Source organism: Oryctolagus cuniculus, chromosome 7, assembly GCF_051225735.1.
Source record: "Oryctolagus cuniculus isolate XC-2025 breed Fujian yellow rabbit chromosome 7, ASM5122573v1, whole genome shotgun sequence".
In the NCBI taxonomy this organism is placed as follows: Eukaryota; Metazoa; Chordata; class Mammalia; order Lagomorpha; family Leporidae; genus Oryctolagus; species Oryctolagus cuniculus.
The window spans coordinates 5,059,829-5,086,218 of record NC_142873.1 but is presented as its reverse complement, the minus strand read 5'-3'; the positions used below and the strand labels follow the sequence as shown (position 1 = coordinate 5,086,218).

Here is a 26,390-nt window from a genome sequence, read left to right as displayed (position 1 = left end):
ATTCTATGATTCTTAAATTTGACACAGTTCCTACAGACACTTTTTTTTTTGCTTAGCTTCTATTAATGGAATGTTCTAGAACACCATGAAACTGCTTTTGAAGACTTAGCTATAAGAACTGAAGTGTGAGATTTTCTGAAGGATGAGAATCGTCAATTAAATCTTGAGTTCTTGGCTATAATTCTTACTTTCTGTAAAAACATATTTATTTTCACTTATTGGAAAGGTCGGGAAGGGGGAGGTCTTCAATCCACTGATTCGCTCCCCAAATATCCAAATCAGCTGGGAACAGGCTTGACCAAAGTCAGGAGCTCAGAACTCCATCTGGGTCTCCCACACTGGTGTCAGGGGTGGAACTCCAAACTCAGCCCTCTGATATGGGATACAAATGTCCCAAGTGGGAACTTCATGCAACATGCACTCCTTTCTGTTCTATTTAAACCAATATTAGTATAAGTAAATGACTCAACATCCAAAGGAGAGCTGCCTAGTGTTTCAGGTTCTAAATAGATTTAAAGGGAGTTGATAAATGCAGAAGACAGAATGGATTCTATCTCTGAATATCCAATTAATTGCATAATTGATTTTGAATGATTGATAAATCAAGTCTAGCCAAGAATAAGCTAAGAGTAGATGGTAGGCACTTCCACTTACATAAAATGAGGATAGTGTGGTATGAAAGAAAACTCAAAATACAAAGAGGTTTGCAACTGAGTCCAAATTCAACCATACAACAATTCCTTGTTGTATGGCCAATATATACTACTGTGGCTGGTAGGTAGGTGTTAAAAAATATACATTGGGTTGGGTGTTTAACCTAGTGGCTAAGACACTGTTTGGGATGCCAGTGTCCGTATTATAGCAACTGAGTCCAAGTCCAGCTTTCTGCTAATGTGCACGTGGGAGGTAGCAGGAGATGGCTCAAGTACCTGAGTCCCTGCAACCCATGAGAAACCTGGACTGAGTTCCTGGATCTTAGCTTGTGCTTGGCCCAGCCCTGGCCATTGCAAGAGTTTACAGAGTGAACCAGCAGATACAAAACACTCTCTCTCTGTCTCTATGTATTTATTTATAGTACCTATAATATTAATATATCTATTAATATTCCATTAATATAAGCTAAGGTACTACATATAAATATGTATATATATATATATATATATATGTTTTTTGAATAAATGTGGGATCTGGAACAATTTACTTAACTACCTTGAGTTTTAGTGTCCTCATATATAAAACAGAATTGATAATCATTTCAGTTTCCAGACTTGCTCAGAAAGTTAAGACAATGTATCTAGGAGCAAATTTTTATTTTACAGCCTGAGGTAAATGTCAGCTATAAGTCCTCGCATCAGCAGCAATTATGAACTCAGCAGGATTTGAAACACTGCCACATGAGTTTGCATCGTTTCTCTTGGCCATGCCTACACCAGACGGGCACCACGAGTAGGAGATTCTGGCCAGCAGCAGGCACACAGGGATGCACCAAGGCTCTCTTACTTAACATACAGTTAACCATATATGTATAAAGTTAATTGAAAATAGATCTTAGTAAACAATAAGAGTGAGAATAAGACAGGGAAGAGCAAAGAGGGTGGGAGTTTGGGTGGGAGGGCTGGCACGGTGGAAAGAATTCTGAAGATCCTAAAGTTGTAACTGTGAAATGTATGAAATTTGTAACTGCAAAGCAGTATAGTCCTACATACATTCCTAGGGACTTATTTCTAAGGGTACAGCTTAACAACTTGCCATAGGACCCTAAATTCCCCTAAGCTGGCTGGTAAAAATAGCAGCTTAAGTGTTATAGAGATCAAATGGATAGGATTCAGTGGTAAAGTGACCATAAAGATAGGATCAAGTGGTAAAGTGATCATATAAATAGGACTAAGTGTTTGGAAACAATAATAGACAGAATTAAAAAGGAGTGAAGGCTCCAACATGGGAAGCAGTCCATACAGGCGACTCATAGAATGACAATTGCTTTATGTAGCACTCTGACCTCAGAATCAGCCCTTAAGGCATTCTGGTCTGGCTGTAAAGCCCAGGGGGAAGTTTTCAGGCATGGAAAGCCCCGGCACTCTGGCAAAAAATGTCCTACATAAAAGGACCCCTGTGGTTAAGACCCTAGTGGAAAGAAATGGCCACCAAAGAAGGAGGTACTTTTCTCTGAAGGGAGGAGAGAACTTGCACTTTGCTGTGGCCTTGTCAAGCCAGTGGATCTAAAAGGCTTCCATAGCCGAGGCAGCACATGTCAAGAGCCTTGGGTGATCACTGATGTCATACATAAGAGTGTTATTTGTTAAATAAACAAGTCACTGTGCACTAACTTTCCAAGCAGGACCTCTGTCCCCAAAGAGTTGCATCATGAGACTTAATAGTACAACTTGTTCTCAAGAATCGCTTCCTTTTAGCATATTAAATGGAGGATATTATTATGGCTCATAAGTTATAGTTACATCTAAGAGCTTACAAAAGACCTATCATTCTTGGGTTCTTCTTTAAAAATAATTAAGTTTCTAAAAGGAAAGTGGGGAGGAAAGGAAGGGAAAAGAGGAAGGGAGGGGAAGCGAAGTCACCTTTGAGAAGCAACAACATGGAACAGCCCTTGTCTAGACTGTTGAGGACAGTTTTCTTAGGTTTTTTGTTTGTTTGTTTGTTTGTTTGTTTTGACAGGCAGAGTGGACAGTGAGAGAGAGAGACAGAGAGAAAGGTCTTCCTTTTGCCGTTGGTTCACTCCCCAATGGCCGCCGTGGCCAGCGCACTGCAGCCAGCAAACTGCACTGATCTGAAGCCAGGAGCCAGGTGCTTTTCCTGGTCTCCCATGGGGTGCAGGGCCCAAGGACCTGGGCCATCCTCCACTGCCCTTCTGGGCCACAGCAGAGAGCTGGCCTGGAAGAAGGGCAACCGGGACAGAATCTGGCACCCCGACCGGGACTAGAACCCAGGGTGCTGGCGCCACAGGCGGAGGATTAGCCTATTGAGCCACAGCACCGGCCCTTAGTTTGTTTTTTTTTTTTTTTTAATTTTCTTTTTTCTTTTTCTTTCTTTCTTTTTCTTTCTCAGACAAAACAGGAAAGGGAAGAGGGAGGGAGGTGGGAGAGTGCAGGAAAGACAGGTATGGTAGGAAGAATGACTATGTTCCTAAAGTATTTATGAGACACATACAAAGAAAAAAAATGGGACTTTTGTTAAGAAACCCAGATACCAACCCAAAGTCCATTCTGCTTTGTGTTTCTTGGTGCTGGGCAGAAGTGCTTGGGAAAATCAGCTTTTAAGCAGAAAGAAAAGATGTTGCCAGCACCTTGTGTATCGGTAATCGCGGTGGTACCCACTGGGTCTTCTGGAACTGTCCTTTAACCCTGCCCACCCCCCCCCCCCCCGGCTCCCAGTGCCGGAGACTACTGAGCACTTGAGGCGAGGCCGCTCCTGTGCTTCGAGCATAAAATACATGCCAGCTCTCAGACTTGGTATGTCAGAAAACAAAACAGCACATTCGTAATTTTGATGAGGATTCTATGTCAAAACGGTAGTGTTTTAGCTGTATAAAATATTTGAGCAATACAAAATATATCATCAAAATTAGTTTTGTCTGCTCATTTTTACCTGCTCACTGTGGCTACTAGAAAATTTAGAATTATCTTTGTAGCACACAGTGACTTTCATTATATTTATTGGGTGGTGCTGCTCTAAAGCAGTGTTTTTCAAATTGTATTCTGTGATGTATTCATGGGTCATGAACCCAACTGAGTGGTTTACAACCCACATATATTTTTTGAAAGAGAATAGAAAATAAATGTACAGCACTTAATAAAGACAAGTACTGTTTTTACAGAACTTTAGTTTCAGTTATAGACATACACTATTTACAAATTAGTTAGCAATTATAGATATTAGATAGTGAGCTACAAAAGTAAAGTGTATTTTTACAATCAGTAGAGTAAAAATGTTTGAGCACCCTTTTTCTAAATTATCCATGATGAGACAGAGCTTTGAGTCGGCGCGGCCCAGCCCACACCACCAGAGCTGTGATTTGTACCGGACTTGGGAAGCTCAGAAACAAGTCCTGGCAGCGCTGTAACTTTCAAGCTCTGCCCATGGAAACTTTGTAGCCTTCGCCGCTGTTGTACTAAAGGAAGCGAGAAGGGCAACTGCACTGCCTGTCAACCCAACCTGGGAGGCACGGAAGGGCAGAGGCTGGCGTGGAAAGTAGTGCCGGCACCAACTTCAGACCTCACTGAGTGGCTCTGGGAACCAGGTGGATGAAGCAGGGCAGCAAACGTGGCGTCCCAGTATCCCAGAATCCTGGAATGCCAGCATCCCATTTTCCCAGCATCCTGGCATCGCAGAATCCTGGCACTCGCAATCCCAGCATCCCATTTTCCCAGCAGTATCTTGGCATCTCAGCATCCCAATATCCCAGCATATCCCAGGGTACAGGAAGCAATACCGTCAAAGACCAATTAGACCACATGTTAATAACATTAGCCACAGAGATATGCTTCTTTCTTCAGCACATCCCTGCCTAACAGGAAATTATCCTCGCCAGACTACTCAGGAATCCACAGCTCCAAACGCTGCGTCCCTCGAAGCAGCTAGATGAGAAAAATCCAACCACTGCACGTGCCTGGAGGCTGACTCCCGGGATCTGAGCAGGCTCCTGCAGCAGCTTCCTTGGGGCCAAAGGATGGTCCCCAGGTTGACTGAGGACCAGTCACAGTGTCGCCGAAAGCCGTAGGTTAGGCAGTCTTGCCTCAGTGGTGCAGGGGCCGAGGCCCACCCAGACTCACAGAAGTGGCAGAAGCCACAGCGCCAGGCATTGTGACAGGTTCTGGACTCCAACACTGCCCTGGAACTGTACTGCTGGTGTACCTGATTCACCACTTAGGGAAGAAAGACCAAAGGGGCTCCCCAAGCCCCAGTCTGCACAGATACTGAAAAAAATGCTACTCCTTGCAAACTCAAGTACAGTGGCCATGGCGATGTAAGGGGAGAATAAAGGCAAACACATCCCATTGCTCCCAGCTGCCATCATCCCTGTCTCCGAATGTCGTGTCCATAGCTCGCGAGGACACTGCTTCAGGAAATGACATCACCTGTTCTGGTGAAAACCAGCTCCACACCATGCTCAGAAATGACCCCAGGGCACTGGGACCAGACACCCCTGACAGCAAGCGATCACTCAGCTCGGGTCCCTCTCAGCACCTCAGAACACAGGACGGTTTGGACGAACACTTACTTCATGCTGGGTGCTTCATACCTTTCATACATTAAATGCTTAGCACAGCCCTGTGGGATCAGTGCTATTGTCACACCCATTTCACAAATGAGGAAAGTGAGGCTCACTTGCACACAACCACACAGCCAGAACAGGCAGACCAGACTCCAGGCTGACAGCCACACCCCTGTGTCACCACTTCACTTCGTGTCTCCCACTTAACACTGGATCTTAGAGAATGGGTAGATAAGCTGAACTAATAGCCATCGATCTGTGCCCTGAGGTCTCCTTGCAGTGCTGGAGGTGTGTATTACTCTCTGCACCTCTGCAGGGGTGAGGACGCGTGACCCGCAGGGAGGCTGGCCGATGCAGTGCTCCTAGAGCCCTCCCTCTGATCTACATCACCTCCCGGGATCCGAACTGGTGTCTCTTGCTTGGTCTCCCTCTACTGAAGCTCTTTCTGAGAACAGCCTGCAGACAGCCAACAGCTGCTGTCTCCCACTCAGCCTTGGACGCTGTCCCCACCTGACTCTCTTTGGAGCTTCAGCAGCTCAGGTGGAAACTAGCGGAGGTGGGTGGGGATGAGGACTGGGGACCGAGGGACTTCCTCTCCCCCTGCACCACGTCTGCTCCGTCTTCAGCTCCAGATGTCCCTGCCTCTGCTGAAACGTCTGCAGAGCTTCTGGTCCACCTGCCAGAGGGTGTTTGGACTGGTCCGAAGTGATAGAGCTGGGGCCAGGGCAGATCCTTCTCTGCCACAGGGCTTCCTCAGGCGGATCTGATTTAGTTATGCCTACCAGGACAAACACAAGGTTCCCCACCACAGCTGCCAGTTCAGACCCAGCCCTGGACTCACGCTAATGAGACCTGTGCAGCGGAAGAAGCAACACCTGCCGCAGCTCCACACCCGACAGAGGCACGTGCTTGGGGCCAGCGTGTGGCACAGGACACAAGAGCTGTTCCTCTGCTGGGACGTGCCCGCTCATCACTGCGGCCAGGCCACTGGCATCTCCTGCTCTGCCTCACGCTGCAGCCTGGCCACCGATACAGACCCAGTCAGCCTTCCAGGTCACCTGAGTCGGGGCCACCAGTGGGCTGTACTGCCCTGAAGATGGCAAGAACTTGCTGGCTTAAAGTGTCTTTTCTAAAATCTCTCTAAACCTCAACCATGGATATAAACTCAAAGAGAAAATTAGGAAGAAGTGCACCAAAATCAATGACTTTAACTGGGTTGGCATTAAAAGTACAACTTTCCTGTATGTTTTGGTTATTCTATCTTGAAAATATGTATATGTATAGATAGATAGATAGATAGATAGATAGATAGATAGATAGATGTATTTATTTGAAAGGCAGAGTGACAGAGATAGAGTGGAAATAGAAAGACAGCTCGTCCATCACTGGTTCACTCCCCATATGACCACAGTGGCCAGGGCTGAGCCAGGAGGAAGCCAGGAGCCCAGAACTCCATCCACGTCTCTCACACAGGGGACAGTCACTGCGACTTTCTCAGGTGCAATAGAAGGAACCTGAATCAGAACTGGAGAAGGTGGGACTTGAACCAGCACTCCAGTACAAGATGCCAAAGTTACAGGGAGCAGCTTAAGCTGTGCGCCAGTGTCAGTCCTGTTTTTTGATCAGAAAAAAAAAAAAAAAGTAAGTTTTTAAAAAGATACCCCTACTGGTTCGGCTTTAGGCCGCTGGTGAGTACTCTAATCCCCAAGGCCTACAGCATTTGGCAGGGACTTCCACGTGCTTCTGCGTGCCATGACCTCTGGGACAAGGGATCCCCATCCTGATTCTGTTGCTGTGCCTCCTCTCCTTCGGCATGACTCCCATGGCTCTAATGCAGCTCTGTGGATTTCAACTGACCCTAGGTGTATCGCACAGTTGCCTCAGTCCGTTTTCTGTTGCTGAGGAAAGCTCATTCATAAAGACCAGAAGTCTATGGGACTCACAGTTCTGGAGGCTAGGAAGTCCAAGAGCGCTGAGCAATGTCTGGAGAGGGCTCTCTGTGACACGTGGAGAGCACCGCACGGTGAGACAGAGGAGCTTGCTAGCACAGGTTCCTCTTCCTCTTCGTTTTTAAGGTTTATTTATTTTTTGCAGGGCAGAGTTACAGAGAGGGAGAGTGAGAAACAGAAAGAGAGATCATCCATTCACTGGTTCATACCCCAAAAGGCCTTAATGGCCAGGGCTGGGCCAGGACAAAAACCAGGAGCCAAGAGCCAGAAAAATCCATCTGGGTCTCCCATGTGGATACAGGGGCCCAAGTATTTAGGTCATTTTCCACGGCCCTTTCAGGATCCAGGGAGCTGGATAAGAAGTGGAGCAGGGGCTGGCGCTGTGGCATAGCAGGTAAAGCTGCCACCTGCAGTGCTGGCATCCCATGTAGCTGCCAGTTTGAGTCCCAGCTGCTCCACTTCCGATCCAGCTCTCTGCTATGCCCTGGGGATGCAGTAGAAGATGGCCCAGGACCTTGGGCCCCTGCTCCTGGCTCCGGATCAGCGCAGCTCTGACCATTGCGGTCAATGGGGGAGTGAGCCAGTGGATGGAAAATCTCTCTGCCTCTCCTTCTCTCTGTGTAACTCTGACTTTTAAATAAATAAATAAATCTTAAAAAAAAAGAAAAGTGGAGCAGCTGGGACTCAAACCAGCACCCACATGGGATGCCAGCATTGCAGACAGCAGCTTAACCTGCTCTGTCACAGTTCAGGCTCTCTTCCTTTTTTTTTTTTTTTTTTTTACATACACATATATCCTATTTTTTTCTTGAACACAGATATTAATATCATAGAGTGAGGAATTCATGGCAGTGATCATAATTATTACATGTCATGATTCAGTGAAGCAATATTTATAACTACATATCAAATGACATGATACCCACACAATTTTTATACTCTCTCTATATGTTAAGTGCCACAAATAACAGAAAACATGTTTTATTTGTTTTCTTGTATCTAGCTTGACAGGCAAAAGATTTATTCGATCTGAAGAGAAACCGGAGTTTGGGTCTAGCTTAATTTCACTTAGCATGACGATCTCCAGTTGCATCTATTTTGTTGCAAATGTCAGGATTTAATTCTTTTTCATGGTTGAGTAATATTCCACATTGCCTTTGCTTAGTCATCAGTTCATGGACATCTAGGTTGATCCCGTATCTTTGCTATTGTGAGTTGAGCTTCTATAAACATGGGGGAGCAGGTAGCTCTTTCATAGGCTGATTTTATTTCCTTTAGATATATTCCCAGGAGTGGCATAGCTAGGTCATATGGTAGATTTATTTTTAATTTTCCAAGGAATCTCAATACTGTTTTCCATAACGGTTGTACAAATTTGTATTTCCACCCATGGTGTACTATACTACCTTTCTCTCTACAACCTCACCAGCATTCATTATTTTGTGATTGCTGGATAATAGCCATTCAAACTGGAGTGAGGTGATACCGCATTATAGTTTTCACTTGCATTTCCCTGATGGCTAGTGATCCTGAGCATTTCTCATGTGTCTGTTTGCCATTAGTGTTTGATCCTTTAAAAAATGTCTGTTCACATCTTTCGCCCATTTCTTAACTGGATTGTTTAGATATTGTTGTTTAGTTTCTTGAGCTCTTTATCTAGATATTTATCAGATGCATAGTTCACAAATATTTTCTCCTGTTACATTGATGGCCTCTTTACTTTGTTAATTGTTTCCCTTGCTGTCATCATGGGGATCCTATCCTCCTGACCTCCTCCAATCCTAATTATTTCTCAAAGGCTCCATCTCCAAATACCATTGACATATGAATTTGGGATCAAGTTTCCAACACATGAATTTGGGAGGGGAGACACATTAAAACCATCGCAATTATCCATCTCAGTCTTGCTCACCATCATTCTCCTGTCCAGCTCAGGCCAGCCCACCCTGTCACTGGACCCTATGGCCTGCCTCTTCGGTCTCACAGCCAGCAGCTCTAGGTGGGTGAATAGCTCCAACCCTGGTGCCTCTCTGGTTTCTTAGAATCCAATTTCAGTCATCATTTACAGCCCAGGAATAATTTAGGAATCCTTGTGATTCCCAGGAGACTAAGGTCCCAATTTATATTCTAATCAACCCCACTTTAGACAGCAGAGTTGACTCTTCCTAAAGGTTGTTTATCATCTGCATGAAATAGTGTAGGTCAAAAAGATGTCCCACAAATGCCACCATGGGCTTTGTCACTCAAGGTCATCCACATTTTCCCAGTTCTGTTCAACAATTACTTACTACAGAGAGGCAACCCATCTACCTGCTCATGCTAAGGCTGAGAGGCAGAGGAGGGAAGATGATTCTGCAGCTGTTGCCCCATAACAAACCTCAGAGCTGTGCGGGAATGGAGACCACATGCATCTATATTTCATCTGGCAACACTGCCAATACCTTTCCATCAAGGAAGGTAGTCATAGTCTATAAGATACTTCATAGTCTATAAGACACGTTCACATATTCTTGGGTCTCACTGCAAATAATTCCCACTTCATAGATAAGGAAACTGATACTTCATAGATAAGGGAAACTGATACTTCATAGGAAACTGATACTTCATAGATAAGGAAACTGATGCCTCATAGATAAGGGAAACTGATACTTCATAGATAAGGAAACTGATCCTTGGAGTAGTCACATGCCTTGTTCAAGAACATAGAGCCAGTGAAAGGAAGTGGCAGGAGGCAGAGAGACATGGTGTCTCCAGGCAAGTGCCCCACCCAACAGCCAGTGACCCCTCCTTAAAATCTCTGAGGGGCAAGTGTAGTGGTGCAGTGAGTGAAGCCTCTGCATGGGATGTTACATCCCATTATCTGAGCACTGGTTTGAGTACTGGCTCTTCCACTTCCAAACAGGTCCCTGCTAATGCACCCTGGAAGGCAGTGAATGTGGCCCAAGACCTTGGGTCCCTGCCACCCATGTGGGAGACCCAGATGGAGTTCTGGGCTCCAGGCTTTGGCTTTGCCTATCCCTGAATGTTGTGGGCCTTTGGGGAGTCAACCACAGATGGAAAATCAATCAATCAATCTCTTTCTCTCATTCTTCCTTGCAAATACATAAATAAATATTTTTTTTATTTTTTATTTTTTTTTTATTTTTTGACAGGCAGAGTGGACAGTGAGAGAGAGAGACAGAGAGAAAGGTCTTCCTTTGCCGTTTGTTCACCCTCCAATGGTCGCTGCAGCCGGCGCACCACGCTGATCCGATGGCAGGAGCCAGGAGCCAGGTGCTTCTCCTGGTCTCCCATGGGGTGCAGGGCCCAAGCACCTGGGCCATCCTCCACTGCACTCCCTGGCCACAGCAGAGAGCTGGCCTGGAAGAGGGGCAACTGGGACAGAATCCGGCGCCCCGACCAGGACTAGAACCCAGTGTGCCGGCGCCGCTAGGCGGAGGATTAGCCTAGTGAGCCGCGGCACCAGCCCAAATAAATATTTTTTTAAAAAATCTTTCTGAGGTATAGGGAACCACCTATGACCCAGCTATAACCTCCATCAACTCTAAGGGCAAAGAAGTCCACATATCATTCTTTCGTTTCTGGGAAGAAGCAAATAAATCTATCGATCTACCAGGGATTGGTGGGATCTGAGTAGGTGTGCTGGGTAAAGACAATTAGGGGTGTGGGTGGTCTGAAAGGCACTACGGTCGACAGCAGGACAGCATGTCTTATTCCTCGTGGGGTCACCCCAACTCACTCCAGAGAGAAAAGTTACAGAAACTGTGGAAGCCAGAAAGACCAACGTGGGGGCGGGGGGGATATGCAGACACCTGAGTAGGTAAGGTTGGCTGAAACTGCATTATTTTCATGCACAGAAAACAAAGGTGCTTCAGAAATGTGGTGGAGAGTGGGGCTTCAAGAGAAGTCTATTTATGTTGCTTCCCAATCTTTCGAGGGACCAGAGGAGGGATCTTCAGAAAGTTCAAGAAAAATGCGTATTTTATGCAAAAAGTAGGCAAAGGGTTCAACTTCTTGTGCTGAAATAAACTTAACCTTCTAATTCGATCCTTCCACAAACTTTTGGAAATACCCTCAACTGTGTACATATTTAGCAGGAGGGGCCCTACTGTACTCGCAACTCTGCCAGGTGCCGGTGTAAAAGGTCACGTGATTAGAGACCCTCCGACACTCCGTTCAAGGGGGACGCACACCAGCTGGAGGGTAGCTGTGACCCGCGTTCTGCTGGAGCTCAGGGATGGAGAGAATCTTCACGGTTCTTTCTCCTAAGAAGCCTTCCCAGATACACCGCATACCTCCCCTGAGGTTCCAAGAAGACTTTGGAGCCAGGCTACTGAGGTTTGATGAGGCCCTTGCCTGGGGGCTTCGTGAAACTGAAGTAACTCAGCTTCTCCAGGCTCCAACTTCCCCATCTATAAAATGGGGACAGCAATAGTATTTTGTATGATTGCTGTGAGAATTAAATGAGCTACTATGTAAAGCCTTTGGGGAACTGCCCGGCATGTGCCCGGACTGCGTGTCAGTCCAAGAAAACCCTTCTTTTTCTCATGGTGCAAAGCCCTGAGCGTACCTCACGGAGGAAGAACGCAAAAGCTCTGGGTTGTGTCATTACATCTGATCTGCTTAGCCTGAAGGTAGGGGGGAGTTTCCCTTCCTACCCCGTGCAACTGAATCCTGCAAACACAGCCCCAGTCTCAGACCTTCAGTCTGTTAGGAAAAGCCCAGAGATCTTGTTATTCTGGAGAAAGGCGATAAATATTAATCACTGGCTTCAGTTGTGGACTCATCCTGCAGATCCGGAGTCCAGGTCATTCCAGACACATGTGTGGGTCTCGACTAATGAAGGTATAGTGTACCGGAGCAGGACAAGGACAAGTCACTAGCTTCCGCACGATTATCTTCAAACACAGCCCCTGATAAATACGGCACGGGGAATTAGCAGAGCCCTTTTGGGAAACAGCTCGCCTGCTTCGGGCTTTCCATGGAGTGAATCCAGCCTGGGTCTGGCTCTGCCTTCATGATGCTCTCCCTGCAGGAATCCTGCTTGATAATGCAAACCAGAACCAGACGCTTAGGTTTTCCCTTACAAACTCCTTGGAAAGGCGCAAGTTTTTTGCATTGTTGCCAGGGAAATCTGAGAGCCTCTCGGGGCCCTGTCAACCAGCTCTGGAGCAGGAGAGCTGCTGAGCGAAGCCAGGGAGAGGAGCAGAGCAAGGGTTTTCCCTGTGCACCCACAGCGCAGTCGTCCCTGGCTCCGCTCTTCCCCTGGCTGCCAGACCCCACCCGCCGCCAGCTCTGCAGCCGAGACCGAGATAGCGCGCCCAGTACCTTCCTCACCCCACGGCTCACTCAAAACACCCTCTGTACCCAGAGCGGCGAAGAAGAAAGGCTGAAATACAAACGAATAAGCACGTGCATTTGTGTGATTTTCCAGTCTCCCGGGGGGAAGGTGTGCACTAGATGCTTCTTGCCCTGTAAATTTCTCAGAGACAGCGTGGACTCCCCTCAGGAAAGCGGACTCCTTCAGCACCACTTCTGCGGCTTTTCAGTCATCGGAATGAGCCTTAGTTTGGGCATCGGTACAGTGGAGCCCTGTGCCCACCTAAGGTACTTGACAGAACTGGTGGGAGTACCCACCCAGATTGTTCATGGGAGCATTGTGAGAACTGTAATGAGCTCAACCAATGCCAGGTGTTCTGTTGCTCTGACTCATTTGAGTGCTTTCCAAAGGGGAAAGGTAGAAAGATCAGCGTAAGACGCTGAAACCTTTTACAGGCAATGAATCTTATTCTCCGCTTTAGCGTGAAGCCACACTGAACCACGTCCACTGTGAGGTTCGTTGAAGGCTGTTGTTAAAATGAAAATGTCACTGTTATTTATGGTGTAAGGCCTACCTGTTTCCAAATAGGTTTTCGGACGGCATTAATTTATTGCCCATTTGATTTGTTGTATTACTCTGGCATTTGACTACTGAGGGAATGAGGAGGTGCAGAGGAAGGCAGGGTCTAGGCAGAATTTGGGATAGAAGAAAGCAGCCCCTCGCAGGAAGCCAAGTCCCTGTGGGTGAGTACCTGCAGGACTGAGTGCTGAATGGGCACAGGCCTGCCGGGGAGGCAGGTGGCTGGGGCCAGAGCTGCAGAGCTGTTACCGGATTCGAGCACAAGTGAGGAACATGGTAAGATGTTAGCAGAAGCTGGAAAGGGAGTCTGCCGCCAGAACAGGGGCCCTGAGCAGCAAGGGCACAGCCAGCCCGGGCCACCTCCCTGGGAGGCAACCAGGCCCTCACCCTCCTCCAGGCTGCTCCAACGGGGCTCCCTTTGGTGGAATGGAAGCTCCCAAGGAAAGGGATGAGAGAGGCGCGGGTGGGCAGAGCCCCTGGAGGGCCAGCTGAGCAACTCCGGAAGAGCCAGGAACAGCAGGGTGCAGCGAGGGAAGGGCAAGGAAAGAGCCCAGACACTTGCCCAGAGCGGTTCAGGTCCACCCCCACCAGCCCAGAACATTCTGCGTCCTCTGTCCCCTCTACAGATGGCACGTGAGCTCCGGCGACCCTCACCACGTGCTCTGCTTACCAAGACGTCAGTAGCCCTGTGCTCCGAGCCCTGTCCAGGTCATCTGTGCTCTCAATTCATCAGACAGGCAGCCGCACGTAGCTAAGTGGTCAATTCCTGTCTTTACCCAGATTAAAGACACTTAGAAGTCCAGTATTTTACAATACATATGCTGGGTATAGCAGTTAATAAAACAACATTTGAATTCCACGGGTGCCCCTTTTAGCAATAATGAACAAAGATGATGCAGTATAACTTAATGGAGAGCAAAATGCATTTTGTCAAGAAAGAGAGTGAGAGAAAAGGAATTTAAGAAATTACGTACCCTGAAAAGCCACTCTCGAAAGTAACGAGCAAGGCTAGCTAATCTGGGCATCGCCGACTAAATAACTGCAAAGTAAGATCAACGACAGGCAAAAGCCTCTTTCCATTTTTCAGGCTGCGATTCATCTTTGGGGACAATTATAACTACAGATGTTAAAAGGTTTCTGAATCATGTCATACTCTGCTGGGAAAAAAATAACTGATGGCAGGTAAGATGCTGGTCAAGACAATCATGTCCTGTATTAGAGCGCCTGGTTTTGGCACCCAGCTCCATTTCCTGAGCTCACTTTCTTGCCAGTGTGGACCCTGGGAGGAAAAGGTGATGGCTCATGTGGTTGGACCCCTGCCACCCATATGGAAGACCTGGGTTGAGTTCCTGGCCCCCAGCTTTGACCATAGCTAGGGGCCCTGGCAGATATTCGGGGAGCAAACCAGTGGATGGGAGTTCTCTTCATCACTCTGTCTCTGTCTCTGTCTCTATCTCTGTTTCTATCTCTATCTCTGTCTCTATCTCTTTCTACATCTCTACTTCTATCTCTATCTCTCTGGCTCTCAACTAACTTAAAAACACATACGCCATTGATGACTCACAAGCACACAGATGCAGAGCGAATTTCTGAAGATGCCCATCAGGGCTCTCTGACACCTCCGTCTCCTGCATTTCTGAACACAAGCATCGCTGTGTTCTGCCACCCCAGGAACCCCGACCTTCCCCAAGCATGAGTTTCCCGTCTCTACTCCTCGTCCACTTCAGCTGCCTTTTCCAGTGCCTGGGCCTTTGAAAGGCTTCTCTCATTCTTCAAAATCCAACTCAAAGGCCAACGTTCCCATTGACCTTTCTCTAAAAGTCTCGCTTCCTTTTGCTGGGCTCCCAGAACAATCTCCTCTGTCTCTGACCGGGAACTCATCATGGCCTGCTGTTTACTCTTGTGGTGTGCACACCTTGCTCCCCGTTACACAGGGACTTGCTTGAGATTTCTCCAGCCCATCTCTGGCATCTCAAATGGAACCCAGCCCAGCCCCTGCCACGCAGTCGGTGTGTAACTAAATTTAATTAAGCAAGTTGTGCTCCATATACCAGCACTCTCAGAGTGTCCTCAAATTTCAGGTAGGCAATAATTACATTATTTCACGCACTAGGAGGTATAATTCACTTGCTTGTAGTCGTTGGGTCGGGGTGGTGCTCTTTCATGCTCTAAAAGACATAATTTACACAATGAAGTAAATAACTGCTTTAGATCACTAGAGCTGAACTTTAATAAGTTGCCACCTCCAACACACAAGTCATCTGAAGAAATTAATGGTTATCCAATATGAAAGAAATTATTCAGTTCCTGCTGGAAGGATCAACCCTAATATATTTATGTCAGATCACTGGAAACAGTATGAACTTGATACTTGAGGCTGTCATTAGGTATTTTTAGAGCAGATGAATTTATCTGGTATGCTGGTTGTGGGTTACTACAATCTTTAAAGGTGACTACTCGTCAGATTTGTTTGTTTCTCAAGGGTTTTGATGCCCTAAAAATCTAGCAATCCATTCCTATGTTCACAGTTATAATTTATTTGAAGTTTTGAGCCTATGTTTGTAAATTGGCATGGCCCCGAGTCAGCACCTTGGCACCGATTCGTGGATGTCAAACTCTGGTGTGACCTGCCGGCATCTAACAGACACTCACAAGAGGTGCATCTGTATTATGTTCACAATCTAGGTTTAATTGATTTTAAGCCTTCACAGAGACTGCAGATGGTTCCTTCGGAGGTCAGACTCCCTTGCATTTAGTCTTGAGGCTCCAGTTAACTCTGCTTGTCCCGTGCCCTTTTCTCCCTCCTACCCAGCCCCCACAGCACTTAGCTACCTTCCAACACCACCTCCCATTTGGACTCAGACCCCACCTCTTCAGGAAGCCCCCTCTGGTCATGTCCTGCACGCTGAGCTCTGCTCACCTCTAGGGTGCCTGTTCAACCTACCTCGAGCACTCTTTATTGAAGACGTCAGAACAGATAGGCTTGTGCTGCAGTCACACATGTCTGTCTTGTCTGCTAGCTGATTCGTCCATGAAGGAAGAGGCAACTTTTGAGATCCTAGACTAGTTTCGCTATCTGTTCAAGGGTGAATCTTGGGCAGGAAATAGAAATCCTCAGTTGAGAGTTACAACCAGCCTGGCAATCTTTCCTGCAAAGGGAATTTCTTGTGGCTTTATTAAATGCAAAGAAGAGAAACATGGAAGGTTATAGGAGTCTTCAAGAGGAATAACTGAATAGCAAACGGGCCCATGCTGTTCTCCAAGCTCAAGAAACACAGAAGAAAAATAGTCATTAACGATAGCAAAAGGTCAGACTCTTGGAGGAAATTCTGGCCAAAGTGGTAGAGATTAATTAGGAATCCATTATTTATATCCTAGAACTTCCAAAGGACACAGACAGCTGATGGAGCAAAACTGTGGTGCCTCCTACCAAGTTACAAGTCTAGAAATACAATTCGGGCCTTAGCTTGGCTCTAACTCACTGTGTGTTCTTGGGCAAATCATTCCCATAATTTAAGCCTCATCTACAAAATGGGAATAATCCACGGACTATTTCGAGCATTGCAAGGGGCCAAATTCACATACATACATGCCCATGCATATGTGTGTGCACACTAAGTCCTCTGCAGATTTTAAAATTTGTCTATAAAAATTGGACAGTGTCTCACCTAAACAGGATTTCTATTTACCAAAAATCATGGGGAACCTTAGGTCAGGCATCATAACATTTTAGAGCAAATGTTCTCCAAAGTGTCTCATGCACACCACCGTGGATACATGAGTATACCAGCTGATTTTGGGTGGCTCCCAAAGAAATCTTTGAAATTTTATGTTACATCTGTGAGACAATGCTTACTAGAAACAAACATAGCTATCTCATCAAACATGAATTCCTGGACATTGTGCTTAAGGCTGGACAAAATATTGTATTAATTTTTAAATAGGAAATAAAGTAGCCATAGCTACCTAAAAAGAAATAGTTACTCCAGTGGTAACATTTGCCCCGCCCCTACCAGCTGCATTGTCAAGCGGGAATTCAAACCTGGTGAGGTCCACGGTCACTTCCAGTCGTGGGATTTGTATCTCTCCTGGGTATAACTCCCTTGACTGAGAGTCAAGACCCCACTTTTCAGATAAAGGAGTTGCTCTGAGGGCAGGTCAATTAAAGTTCCCCCAGACAGTATAAGACAGAGCCAGAGGACAAGACTTGAAGCCAAATTCCACATCCTGGCCCCTGTGGCTCCTGCAATCCACAGTGCCACCAAACCTCGAACATGCTGGGCTGACTGTGCATGCCAAGAAATGAACGTGGGTCCCACAGGCCTGAACCAAAGACCCCCCCTGCAGATGCGCAGGAGCAGATACATCAAGGTGCACACGGGGCAGTGGGAGGGAGCCAGCCCCATCCTGGCCATACCTCATCCACGTCCAGCTGAGAGCTCGGGGCCAGCCATGGAGTCCTGTCTGCGGGGAGCTTCTGCCCTCCGGTTCTTTTCAGAAACCTGACAAGCCCAATAAAGGCCCAGTGCTGATGCAGACCAGCCTGCCCTGCCTTCTCCCAGCAGCCCTGCGCTGCCGCGGCTGACACAATGGGGCCGGCTGGAATCACATTACACCCTCGTCTTCCATAATTACCCTCTTTCTCCAAGTGACAGAGCATCCCAACGGCGGGGACGGAACTATTTTTAACTAATTCTAACTTTAAAAAAAAAGGCACAAAAAAGAGTGTCATTTTCCACGGATATGTTCTGGCTTATGAATCACCCTTAGGGACAGAGCAGAACCAAGATAGGTGGAAGTGAGAAAATCCAAACAGAGCGCTGGCCACGCCCCATCACCCTGGCTTCCTGCCCAAGGGCCTGACACTCCTCTCCCCTGTCCTTTCTACCCCTTCCCCCGCCCCCCCCAAGTATTTGTCTCTTTCAACCCTTCCTGACTCTAGAAAACAAGAGGGAAGAGGCCGGGTTTCAATGTGGGCACTTCCGGCTGCTTCTCTCCTTCCTCTTCCTCTCCCCGATCCTCCTGGTAGGGGATCCAATCAGGAAGACAGGATGATATTGATTAGATTCAGGAGCTGAAGACCACACCCCCCAGCCGCTAGGGGATCTCACCTGTATCCACCCACCTGTCAATCAGTATGCAACCACGCCCCCTTTGGAAGTGACTAAGAGCCATGGAGCACCCCGGGTCCCCCCTGCACCTCTCCCCTGTGCTTCCTGCGCCCCATCCATTTTGTGGGCAGCTCCTGCCGGCCTCGCTCCTCTGTAGACTCCCGCAGGTGGCCCTGGTCTGACTCTGAGATTCCGGTATGGAATTTTCCGTTTGCCATTCTTAGGCCCCTCTCCCGGAGTAGAGCCCTTACGTTCCTGTGCTCACTCTAAATAAATCCTAAACCTTGCCATGTTGTCTGCTTCATCTGAGCCGGCATTTAGAATTCTTGTCTAAATAAATGGCAAGGACCCCAAAATATTAATTTTAGCTTATGCTGGCCGATAATACTTCCTCCCGTCCCATACCCACTCCCGTGGCCATTCTCTTTTTCCCTTCTGTCTGTGAAAGGCAACAGCTCACAGAATATTTTTCTATAGCCTTCAAAAAAAAAAAAAAAAAAACTCTTCAAGGTGAACAAACAAAGCCGGGGGAGTGTGTGCCAGGGGAGGGGAGGGGATGGAAAGTCGCTCAGGAACAACTTTAGGGGGGCCATGGTGGCTTCCTGGAGCTCACTATCTTTGTATTAAACAATGGAGAGAAAGCAGAGAAGTTCTCATCACTCTCCACAGCAGGGGTGACCCAAGCCCCCTGCAGGAGAGGCACGCACACCTCCTGAATGCAGCCTGGAGAGCCCTGCTGTTGTCTGCCTCTTACAAATTGCTGGGAGACACCACCCGGTGCTGGCCATGATAATTGTATTGATAAGGCAGCTGAGTGGAGGAAATGAGCCAGTGGAACTGCCCGGGCTTCTTGAGTATCGATCTATCGAATAACCGCGACTCTCTTGCACCCGCATTTGCAGGGTCATTAGCTATCTGTCTTGCTCACCACTGAGTGCCTCCCCAGTCGCTGGCTGCGACCTTCCCCTTGGATCTGGGCTCTCCTCCGCTCCTGCAGAGTTCTGCCCTCTCTCGCCAGCCTGGCACTTGTCCAGGTTCTTTCCCCGTCTTCTCTGCTTCCTCTTCCCTCTCTGATTCTCCCACCTGTTCCCCTGCCTTAGTCCACTTTTCCAGAGCGGCTCCTCAACAACAGGAATGCATCTCTCGCCCTCCTGGAGACTGGGAACTTTGGAGTCTGCTGAGGGCAGCTCTCTTGTTATCTGGTGGTGGCATTCACGTGTGTCCTCTCAGGATGGGGGAGGGGAGGGGCTCCCTAGGGACCCTTGAGAGGGGGCACTTATCCCATTCCTGGAGGTCCACTCCGGAAGGCCCTGACCCCTTACACGGTCACCCTGGGGCTGAGCCTTTCAACCCAGGAATTAGGTGAGGCGGGAGGCCCAACTCTTCGGAGCACAGCACCACCGGCTTATTTCTTTAACTGGCCCATCTTAGTTCTGGTCCTGGAGGCTTACCCTTCTGGTCTGATCACTCATCTGAGACACCAGAAGACAGTGAGGGGAGGAAGCTGGGCTCGTCGCCCTGAGCCTCCCAGGTCGCCTTTGGAGACAAAGATTTAGCGCCTGTCTCACACCTGCATCTACAAAGGCAGGGCACGGGCCTACGGCAGCACTCCCAGATATGCCACGGCATCAGGCCAGGCCTTGCTCAGGGGAAGTTGTGGGTAGGAGGTTATGGGGGAGGAAAGCCGCGATAATCCAAAAGTTGTACTCTGGAAATTTATAGTTATTAAATAAAAGTTTAAAAAAAATGTGCCCTCCATCATCACTGAAAAGTGCCAAAGAAAGAGAGCGCCTGCAGAACAGTCAGCGTTCTCCGAAGACCAGAGCAATGGGAGGCGGGCCTAGGGATGGAAGCCAAACAGGAAGTGTGCAGAAACCCAAGCAGAAAAGCCTCTGAGATAACCAGTGACTGACACGAGCTTAGCTGAGGGCACAGCTATCAAGAAGGCGTTTAGTACGTGGGGTTTCACTGCCCTTCCCCCTTCAGCACTCCTGCAGTGGAAGTGGGAAAGGGGCGTGTCTTGTCATTCATCCACCCTCTTTCTCTGCCTTCTCAAGAAGACCAGAGTGAGAGAGAAGCAGAGAGGCTGTGGTGTGGTGACAATGGCTGGGCTGACCTGGATGGGGACACAGCAGAGAGGCTGTGGTGTGGTAACAATGGCTGGGCTGTCCTGGATGGGGACACGGCACAGCAGAGAGGCTGTGGTGTGGTGACAATGGCTGGGCTGACCTGGATGGGGACACAGCAGAGAGGCTGTGGTGTGGTGACAATGGCTGGGCTGTCCTGGATGGGACACGGCAGAGAGGCTGTGGTGTGGTGACAATGGCTGGGCTGACCTGGATGGGGACACAGCACAGCAGAGAGGCTGTGGTGTGGTGACAATGGCTGGGCTGACCTGGATGGGGACACGGCAGAGAGGCTATGGTGTGGTGACAATGGCTGGGCTGACCTGGATGGGGACACGGCACAGCAGAGAGGCTGTGGTGTGGTGACAATGGCTGGGCTGACCTGGATGGGGACACAGCAGAGAGGCTGTGGTGTGGTAACAATGGCTGGGCTGACCTGGATGGGGACACGGCACAGCAGAGAGGCTGTGGTGTGGTGACAATGGCTGGGCTGACTTGGATGGGGACACGGCACAGCAGAGAGGCTGTGGTGTGGTAACAATGGCTGGGCTGACCTGGATGGGACACAGCAGAGAGGCTGTGGTGTGGTGACAATGGCTGGGCTGACTTGGATGGGGACACAGCACAGCAGAGAGGCTGTGGTGTGGTGACAATGGCTGGGCTGTCCTGGATGGGACATGGCAGAGAGGCTGTGGTGTGGTGACAATGGCTGGGCTGTCCTGGATGGGATGGCAGAGAGGCGACACTGAGGCAGTTTCTGGGGAAATGGTTGGTATTCATGGAGAAAAATCTGAAGCTAAAAGTCATGGCTGTCGGAAGTCCTAAATCTGAACCCAGGAGAGAGTATTGATGTGCGTGAGCGCAAGGTTTCTTGTGAGAGCAGTATGTGGCCGCTCATTAAAGCTGGCTGAAAAACAGCAGCTAAGAGCACAGACTCCGGTCAGCAAGATCTGGGGTCAGCCTTGGTTCCTCCTCTCATTAACTGTGCAATCTTAGTCACGTCCCTCAGCCCTTCCTGGAGCTCATTTTCTTCATCTGAAATAATGGAAATGAAAAAGAGAAGCTCTCATCACAGAAAAATCATGATGGAGCCCTACTGGTTGTCCACAGCAAGGCTGAGCTGACTGATTGATGCCTTTGCTGGCTGATTGGTGCCCCATTCTGATTGGCTATTGCCTGAGCTGCCATACATACCCTGACCCCTAAATAGTATTCCTCTCTAGTTTACAGGGTTGTGGTGAGGAATACATTTCTTAAAAAAATACAAAGGTAATGATTAGCTTGGCTTAATTACTTTTGGCATTTGTCATGGGTTGAATTATGTCCACCAATGAAAAAGGTTAACTCCTAACCTCCAGGACCTCAGCATGTGACCTTACGTGGAATAGGGGCACTGCAGTTTTCACTAGCTGAATTAAGAGGTCACTCTGCATAGGTGGTGGCCTCAAGTCCAACGCGACTAGTGTGATTATAAGATGGCCACATGAAGACAGAGGGAAAACACAGCATGAAGACGGAAGCCAAGACTGGAGTGGTGGATCTACACACAGAGGAATGCCAGGGATTGCCGGCCATCAGCAGAAGCTAGGACACAGGCAGGGAACAGATCCTCCCTTGGAGCCCTGTGAAAGAACAAACCCACGGACATCTTCAGCTGGGACTTCTAGCCTCTAGAAGACTAGAGTGCTATGGTTTCAAGCCACTCCATTGTAGCAATTTAACTGTGAATGTACAAAGTAACAGGGAAGAGAAGACCTTAATGTTAATTTAGTCCAATCTTTTGTCTGATGCTTGAAAACCCTTTGGTACCTGAACACCACTAGCGACCAAGAACTCGGTTCCTATCAGAACCACCCACTCATCGCACTGCTAGAAAGGCCATTCCTCACACTGAGCCACACATTTGCTTCCCTGTAGCTTCCTCCCTGGGACATTTTGCCACACAAGGTCTGACCCCTTGATGTCAAATGCTTCGCACCCATTGAAGAAGCCATGCTCTTGCACAGAGTTTCAGCAAATGCAGTTTCTTCTGTGTGGAATGAGTTTTTGCCTCTCTACCTAAGAAATCCAGTAAAATCGAGTTCAATATTATCTCCTGAGGGACGAGGCGATGCAGTTGGAAAAAGCAGTTCCAAATCCATGCTTCAGAAATGGAAGGGTTATTTTCCTCTGTCACTGCACGTCCACCATCAGGTGACAGGGAAACTCTGTGTCCTCATCAATGAGGGGCCCAGGCTGAGCAAGCACCATCTAGAGCATGGCCAGTCATCACGGGAGGGAGAAAGGCCTAGAGGGGTCTCCACTCAGTAACTGGACCCACCAGCCCGAACACGACACAGTCATTTCCTCTCACAGCTCGCTGGCCAGAACTAGTGATATGGCCTCAGCTGACCTAGACAGGACTGGGAAATGTGGTCCTACCACGCTCCTGGAACACCAGGCCGGAAGTACTTGGTAAACAGCACTGGCCTGCTCTTTGTCACTGTCCGTGCTGCCTTAGCTGAGTTACTGGGACCATCTGCAGTTTCTCAGGGTATTTTGCATATGTGTTAGTGAGGTTACAGCATTGCATTGTCATTATATTTACCCAGAGTTCTTGCAGGCCAGGGACTACAAGTGTACTGGGTACTTGCTATGTGGCTGCATGCGTGGGCAGTGGCCACAGGGCCACAGTAAAGGCCCAGGTCCTTCCAGTGGTTTACGAGGCCATACCTGCTCTTTCCATCACTGTTCCTCTGACCTCCTCTCCCCATCTCTGCCCCCAGCTGGACCCCAGCCACACTATCAACCAAACTCACCAGGCCAGCTCCCGCCTCCGAGGCCTTGCACCTCCTGTTCCCAGTAGCAGGGCTGTGCCCCTCTGCCACCTGCTTGGCTCACCACCTCATTTCTGACAGCTCTGCTCAGCTGTCGTCATCAGAGAAGGCTTTCTCGACCATGCTCTATAAACCATCAACATGACCCCCTGCCCTGAGAACCCCCCAGCTTCCTTACCTTCATTTCTCCACGGCAGTTACCACTGTCTGACACAAGCACACACACGTGTGTGTCTCCTTGTCGTATAGTGAACATCATATAATACGTCTTACGTAATGTATGATGATATACCTCTGATACACCTGATCATCTGCACTGCTTGTTCACTGTCCGTTCCTCGCCCCCACCCTGCTGCCCACTCACACACTTGAGCAGGACCTCCGAGAACAGAGGTGCCAGCCTGTAGCAGATACTCAGTAAGTACCTGCCACATGAATGATATAGGAGCAAATGTGTCTCCTGACTCTTTGGGTCGCTGGACAGAAATGCTGTCTCCCTCCCTCCTCGTACGATGAGATCGGAGTCCCTTCAGCGTCCCAGCCACCCACAAGGGGGCAATGATCCGTGCAGGTCAGAGCAGAGCCACCCCTGGCTTGTCCCTGAGTCCATATTTCAATCACTAACACCTAAATTTAAGCAAGAGTTGGGGGGGGGGGTTATAACACTCGCACTGTATCTGACGCATAGTAAATTCAGTTCTTGACTAAAGTCCTGTTTGTTTTTACCCATAAAGCCGCACCTTTCCCTCTCTATATAATTTGGTAGTCGTTGTTTTGGACCTACGAGTAGGACCTAACGTTTTTTTCCTCTTTGCTTCACTGCCATTTGTCCTCCTTCTCTTTTATAATGTTATTTATTCTTTCACTTATTTACTGATTATCTACCATGTGTAAGAGGCTATGATAAGTGTTATGTGTTTTACAATTCCCAGAAATGAAAAGTCACTCAGCGATGTTAACATAAATCAGATAGACAAACTTGGTTCAGTAGAAGATGACCAAGGCCTCTCCAGGTGCGAATGACTGGCAGCAGAGCCTTGCCTGGGGAGCGTCCCATGACAGAGGGGCAGAAGTGGCACTCCAAGGATGCAATGCCAGGAGCACCTGCCCTTGGGGAGGAGTAGAGCCTCGGGTGACAGGGGTCTCGGGAAGAGCCTACAGTTACTAGGGACGCTTGGTTCAGCTTTAACTCTAAGGTTGCTTGGCCTCTAGATGTGACCAATTCATCCCCACTCCCACATCTCTCCAAGGACTTCACCCATCTTCGGACAAGGATATGTTAAGGATTGAGATTTCCTACTGTCCATGGATAGATGAGATGTGTCTTAGTTCCAGCAATTTCAGGGCAGCTCTCGAATGGGGAAGAACTAGAACAATTATTCTATTTATCTGAAAACCATATATATATATATATATATATATATATATATATATATTAGTTAATGCTGGGTACTAGGTCCATAGTCACCAGCTAATGACTCTACCATAACTCCAACCCTATAAGGTAGATACCTTCATTTTCTCCATGCTATAGATGGGGAAACTGAGGCACAGAAAGGTTGGGTTTTTATTTTTTCCATTGGTCTTCCCACAGCTAGAAAGTGAACGTGCTGAGGTCTGAGCCTGCACAGAGCAGCTGAGGAGACCACGGTCTCAACAGCTCTGCTGTTCTCTGCTTCGACTTCATAATGGAAACAGACACAGATTATAGTCATAGTTAATATAAGAGTGAGTAATAAGGTATGGTGTATATTATCATCAATAATACAGGATACGCCTAATAAAATCAACCCTGAGACATGGTACAGGATTGAAACTGGAGAGAACTCTGAAAACCTTGGGAATAATGGAGGTGATCAAATGAATTGAAGGATTCCACCTTTTGCTCAGAGCAATACTAATTCATCTATTTATTCTTCCTTTCATGCATTTCATCCATTTATTCAACAACTATGTACCAAGCATTTTCACTGTCTTACACACACAGTCACAGCTTAGGGATCCAGGCAAAAGACATTTATGGTCTAGCATGGTAAGTATTATATGGGGGGGGGGGGCTCACAGAAGAATGAGAGACTAATTCGGGGGAACAGAAGATAGGCAGGAGGGAACAGATGACAGAAGGATGCTACATGGAGGAAGGAAGATTGAATGTAGCCCTAGAAAAGTTTTTTAATCTCAGTATCCAAGAAAAGAAACTGGAATTTACTGTCTCCATCAGATAACAAGAGAAAATTAAACACATTTTCAAGAAAGGCACTGAGCATAGTGGTTAAGAACACGGGCCTTGGGGGCCGGCACTGTGGCTTAGCGGGCTAAGCCACCACCTGCAGCGCCGGCATCCCATATGGGCGCCAGTTCAAGTCCCGCTGCTCCACTTCCAATCCAGCTCCTTACTAATACACCTGGGAAAGCAGTGGAAGATGGCCCAAATGTTTGGGCCCCTGCAGCCACATGGGAGACTCAGAGGTAGCTCCTGGCCCCAGCCCCAATGTTGCAGTCATTTGAAGAGTGAACCAGTGGGTGAAAGATCTCCCTATGAATTTTAAATAAATAAGTAAATCTTTAAAAAAATAGGCTTTGGAGTCAGTTGGGCCTGCACTCAAATTTTAACTGCTGCAGAACTGTCTCCACCACTAGTATAAGAGGGGGTGACCATAAAACTCCGGCCTAGGATTTTCCTGAGGGTCAAGTGCAAACGCGTGTGAGGTGCACAGCACAGTCTGCACACTGGACACACTCAGTACGTGTTCCTGATCATGCATTCCCTTTATTGTACACTCACGTTTACTCTCTCTTGGTCCCCAGCCCTCAGCCTTGTTAGCAGCCTTAACATTTACCTTTAGAGTTAAACTTTGTGAGTCTCTTTTTCTCTTTTACTTCAGGAATCAAAAGAGAATAGAATTTCTGCAAAACTGATTTACATTGCCATGAATTTATTGTGCTCCATGGTTCTTGGTGACAAGATAACCAACAGAGGAGCTAATTCATTATTTTAGCAATTTAAACAAGACCTCAAGAGAAAGGCACCCTGTGGTCACAGAGCGCTGGAACTCCACTAATGAGAAGATTAAAGGAAAGTTCGGCTCACACAGTTCCAGATAATCACAAATGTACCCAAGGATTAATACCAATCACAAATACCCGGAACTGTATTATGAGCCTGGTTGGTTGTTCTGAATTTAACCTGTATTGAACAGATGAACTTAGAGGAGTTAATGAAGACGTTACTTGGACGTGACTGGTGGAGCCCCTTCAT

General features: G+C 47.8%; 1 protein-coding gene across 3 annotated transcripts in view; it reads left to right on the top strand.

Moving 5' to 3' along the window:
• The window catches only part of TNR (tenascin R), a 435,083-nt gene that overhangs the window by 314,092 nt on the left and 94,601 nt on the right, over nucleotides 1-26,390 (top strand). The window lies entirely within an intron of this gene.